General features: G+C 50.3%; 1 non-coding gene across 1 annotated transcript; it reads left to right on the top strand.

Moving 5' to 3' along the window:
- Positions 1 to 321: 321 nt before the first annotated feature.
- TRNAK-CUU (transfer RNA lysine (anticodon CUU)) lies at positions 322 to 395 on the top strand. Its single transcript has one exon. It is a non-coding gene; the product is annotated as a tRNA-Lys (tRNA).
- The last annotated feature ends 5,126 nt before the right edge of the window (positions 396 to 5,521 follow it).

Below are 5,521 nucleotides of genomic sequence, written 5' to 3'. Positions count from 1 at the left end.
CAGAGAGGGTGCACGTGCCACAAAAGTTGTGCCTGTCCCACCCCAGCTGTGGTCCCAGAGTCCAGAATTTGCATAAACTCACCCCCTTACCTGTGACTAACAAGCTTGCCCTGCTAACTCTTCCAGCAAAACAGGCCAAAAAAAGTGTATGCAAGCCCTGTACTGCAGCCCCAGTACTATTTTCGGTTCCTTCCCACAGATCTTTCACTCCACACCAGTCCAGTTCCTTGCTGTTGCTTGTCCAATCACTGCATGCATGTGCTAGACCGGACCCTGAGCTGATTCCTGACTGTTGTGCTCCATACAGCCTGGCCTGTCTGTGTCTCTGTGGTGCAATGGGTCAGCACGTTTGGCTCTTAACTGAAAGGATGGTGTTTCAAGCCCACCCAGGGACAGTGATAAGCCTGTGCTACTTCCTTGCTTTCCTGCGGGCAGGGCCGGCTTTAGGCCAATTCAACCAATTCCGCTGAATCGGGCCCCGCACCCAAGCCCTGCTGGTGCACTGTACTAGGGTGGCCCAGCTTCCCCAGGGGGCAATTTAAAGGGCCTGGGGCTCCCAGCAGGGACTGGAGCCTCAGGCTGTTTAAATTGGCACCAGAGCCCCACTGCTGGAGACTTGGGGGCTATTTAAAAAGTCTGGGGCTCCCCTTGCTTCTACCGCCCCGACCCTTTAAACAGCCCCCGGAGCCCCGCCACTTCCCCAGGGCTCCTGCGGCTATTCAAAGGGCTGGGGCGGTGGAAGCAGGGGAGCCCCAGGCCCTTTAAATAGCCCCCGAGCCCTGGGCTGCTGCTGCTACCTTGGTGGAGGAGGGGGCACTTACCGTACAGGGTAGGCTGTACCTCCTGTACCCGCACCCCTGCCCACAGCCAGCCCCTGCTGCACCCCCTGCCCTGCCTGCACCAGCCCCGCACCCCGTGCCCTGTCTCCAGTCAACCCTTGCCGCACTCCCCTGCCTTAAGCGAGCCAGTCCCACACTCCTCTGTCTCCAGGCCTGCCAACCCCTGCGCACTCCCCTGAGGCCCTGCCTGAAGCCAACCAGCCCACTCCACCCCCACATCCCCCTGCCTGCTGCCAGCCCCTGTCAGCAGCCAGTCCCACACACCCTGCCCTGCCTGCAGCCAGCCCATTTGCAGCCAGTCCTGCACCGTCTGTCCTGTCTGCAGCCAGCCCCACACGCCTTGCCCTGCTTGCAGCCAGACCCTACCTCCAGTCAGCCCCTGCCCTGCCTCCAGCCAGCCCCATGTCCACTGGTGCCCTGCAGTTCCCAGGGCAGTAACCCTGCACACACCCTGCAATGAGAGGGGCAGTGAACAGCTGTGACCCACACATGTGCACACCTTAGGGTGATCAGACAGCAAGTGTGAAAAATTGGAACAGGGTGGGGGGTAATAGGATCCTATATAAGCAAAAGACCCCCCAAATCGGGACTGTCCCTATAAAATCGGGACATCTGGTCACCCTAGCACACCCCCAGGGAGTGGCGGGGACCCACACATGTGAAACGGAGCTCATTTCTAGTTCAGGCCCATCTTTTTAAAAAAGAATTTTAGGTAGGGTTAACATACATCCGTATTTTCCTGGACATGTCCAGCTTTTTGATTCTTAAATAGACCATCTGGGAGAAATTTTTAAAAATATGGATGTATGGTAACCCTATTGGTACAAAAAATACATACTGTGGCACATCCCTTAAATCAGAACTTTTTACAGGGAGCCGGCTGCTAAGAAATGAAAGGCTTTTATTTACATGGTTTTTTTTTTAGTCATCCCTGCCGGGGCCCCGCCGAATATGTTCGAATTGGGCCCCGCACTTCCTAAAGCTGGCCCTGCCTGCGGAGAGCCTCAAAGGTCCCATTTTGCTGCCTCTTGGCCTCAGTGCGTTCAGCTAGTGGCCCGAAGACCGGGCTGGATGTCATTCAGAAACCCATCTCCCAGCAGCTGTTCCAAAGGCTCAGGTTTAATCCTCAAGGCCGAGCACAAAAACTTTCAGCCAGGGACATTTCGCTCTCTCCCCGCCTCCACCCAAGTGGCAAAGGAGAAGCAGACGAGACACGCCGGCTCAAAGACGCCACCCTCCCACTTCCCTGTAGGCTGTGCAAAGCTCTTGGCCTGCCTCACGCCTTGTCAGGAAAGCGCGGCCATGCTGCTCACGCCTGAGTCACGTCCGCAGCTTGGCCTGCCCTGGCTGACAGTGTGCAGAGCCACGCCAGTCAATGGCAATTTGAGTCAGGAGCCTAGGCTCTTTCCCCTGACAGCCACACACACTGCACTGCCTGGTGTCCCGAGAGCCTCCTTCCTGTTCTCCCGCAGCACACGCTGCCTGTCAGTGTGGGTGGGAAAAGGGGACCAGGAAGTACTGCAGCCTCATTCCAGGACAGGAGGCCCTCGCCATACCCAGGCCTGCCTCTTGCCTTCAGTCCAGATAGCCTCATGGCCTAGGCTCTTGGTGCTCTGCTGGTCACTGCCTTGCTGGAAGGCCCTGAGGGAAAAGAAGCAAGCACACATGTAGCAGAGGATGGCTTTGATCCATTAATCTCTGGGTTATGGGCCCAGCACACTTTTGCTGCACCATTCTGCTGGTTTTTCATGACCGCTGCCACTCAGCCACCACTATCTGGATTAGCAACTTATGCGCTCTCAAGCTGGCAGGCAGATGCGCAGTCTGCTAGGCAGCTGTCCTGGTCACAGGATATTACAGCTTCTACAGGGTAAAAGGGATCTATTTGGGGTTTGGACCCCATTGGGAGCTGGATAGCTGAGTGCCAGAGACGGGAGCACTTCTTAAACTGTTCTCAGTTAAGCCTTCAGCTTCACCCTCACCTGAAAAGTACTCACCATTAAGGGGTATGGGTTCCAAATGCCAAAAGCATGGGGGAGGTAAGACTAGGTGTTTAGCTGTCTGTGGTGGTTTTAGTTAATTTCCTTTTTGCTGTTCCTGGTGTGTAAAGACAGAGACTTTTTTGAATCTCTTAAAATTGCTGTTAGTGCTGCAGTCCCTCATCTTAAGCTTATGCTATTAGATCTCTTCTGACCTGGAGAGGGAAGTAAACAAAGTGAGAGGGGATACCCTTGCGGCCCCAAGATTTGATCCAAGGAGGAATAGTGGAGTAGAAACCAGAGTAACGGGTGATGCTGGTGGTAGAAAGTTTGTGCACGACGGGGGAAAGAATGTCACTGATGCCAAACGCCGAAAATTAAAAGGTCTGTACACTAATGCGAGGAGCCTAGGTAGCAAGATGGAGGAACTGGAGTTACTAGTGCAGGAAGTGAAGCCGGATATTATAGGGATTACCGAAACCTGGTGGAATAGTACTCATGACTGGAGCACGGGTATTGAAGGCTATGTGCTGTTTAGAAAAGACAGGAAGAAAGGCAAAGGTGGTGGAGTAGCCTTGTACATCAATGATGAAATTAACTGTAGCGAAATAAGAAGCGATGGAATGGATAAGACAGAGTCTGTCTGGGCAAAAATCACACTGGGTAAAAAAGCAACTAGAGCTTCCCCTGAGATAGTGCTTGGGGTGTGCTACAGACCGCCAGGATCGGATTGGGATATGGATACAGACCTCTTTAATGTCTTTAATGAAGTAAACACAAAGGGGAAATGTGTGATTATGGGGGACTTCAACTTCCCGGATATAGACTGGAGGACGAGTACTTGCAAGAATAATAGGGGTCAGATTTTTCTGGATGTGATAGCGGATGGATTTCTTCATCAAGTAGTTGAAGCACCTACGAGAGGGGATGCCATTTTAGATTTGGTGTTGGTGAGCAGTGAGGACCTCATAGAAGAAATGGTGGTAGGGGACAACCTTGGTTCGAGTGATCATGAGCTGATTCAGTTCAAACTAGATGGAAGGATAAACAAATGCAGATCTGGGATTAGGGTTTTTGACTTCTCGAGGGCTAATTTTAAAGAGTTAAGGAAATTAGTTAGGGAAGTGGATTGGACAGAGGAATTAGTGGATTTAAATGCGGAGGAGGCCTGGAATTACTTTAAGTCACAGCTGCGGAGACTGTCGGAAGCCTGCATCCCGAGAAAGGGGAAAAAAACCATGGGCAGGAGTTGTAGGCCAAACTGGATGAGCAAGCAACTCAGAGAGGGGATTAGACAAAAGCAGAAAGCTTACAGGTAGTGGAAGAAAGGCAGGATCAGTAAGGAAAGCTACCTTGGTGAGGTCAGAACATGTAGGGATAAAGTGAGGAAGGCTAAAAGCTGCATTGAACTGGAACTTGCAAAGGGAATCAAAACCAATAGTAAAAGGTTCTACAGCCACATAAATAAGAAGAAAACAAAGAAAGAAGAGGTGGGGCCGCAATACACTGAGGATGGAATGGAGGTTAAGGATAACCTAGGCATGGCCCAACATCTAAACAAGTACTTTGCCTCAGTTTTTAATAAGACCACTGAGGAACCTTGCGATGATGGAGGGATGATAAATGGGAATGTGGATATGGAAGTGGATATTACCGCAACTGAGGTAGAGGCCGTACTTGAACAGCTCGATGGGACGAAGTCGGAGGGCCCGGACAATCTCCATCCGAGGATATTAAAGGAACTGGCGCGTGAAATTGCGAGCCCGTTAGCAAGAATTTTTAAGCAATCGACGAACTCGGGGGTTGTGCCATATGACTGGAGGATTGCTAATGTAGTTCCTATTTTTAAGAAAGGGAATAAGAGTGATCCGGGTAATTATAGGCCTGTTAGCTTGACATCTGTAGTATGTAAGGTCTTGGAAAAAATTTTAAGGGAGAAAGTAGTTAAGGACATAGAGGTCAATGGTAATTGGGACGAATTGCAACACGGATTTACTAAAGGTAGATCGTGTCAAACCAATCTGATCTCCTTCTTTGAGAAGGTGACGGATTACTTAGATAAAGGAAATGCGGTAGATATAATTTACCTAGATTTCAGTAAGGCGTTTGACACGGTTCCGCACAGGGAGCTGTTAGTTAAATTGGAAAAGATGGGAATGAATATGAAAGTTGTAAGGTGGATAAGGAACTGGTTAAAGGGGAGACTCCAGAGGGTCGTATTGAAAGGTGAACTGTCAGGCTGGAAGGAGGTCACTAGTGGAGTCCCTCAAGGATCGGTTTTGGGACCGATCTTATTTAACCTTTTTATTACTGACCTTGGCACAAAGAGCGGGAATGTACTAATAAAGTTTGCGGATGACACGAAGCTGGGGGGTATTGCTAACACGGAGAAGGACAGGGATACTATTCAGGAAGATCTGAACCACCTTGTACACTGGAATAATAGAAATAGGTTGAAATACAATAGTGAAAAGTGCAAGGTCATGCATTTAGGAATTAATAATAAGAATTTTGGATATACGTTGGGGGCGCATCAGTTGGAAGCGACAGAGGAGGAGAAGGACCTTGGGGTACTGGTTGATAGCAGGATGACTATGAGTCGCCAATGTGATAAGGCTGTTAAAAAAGCAAATGCGATTTTGCGATGCATCAGGCGGGGTATTTCCTGCAAGGATAAGGATGTGTTAGTACCGTTATATAAGG

The sequence above is a fragment of the Gopherus flavomarginatus genome, unplaced genomic scaffold (assembly GCF_025201925.1).
Source record: "Gopherus flavomarginatus isolate rGopFla2 unplaced genomic scaffold, rGopFla2.mat.asm mat_scaffold_34_arrow_ctg1, whole genome shotgun sequence".
Classification (NCBI taxonomy): domain Eukaryota; kingdom Metazoa; phylum Chordata; order Testudines; family Testudinidae; genus Gopherus; species Gopherus flavomarginatus.
Note: the sequence above shows the minus strand (reverse complement) of the source record. Positions and strands in the feature narration are given on the sequence as shown.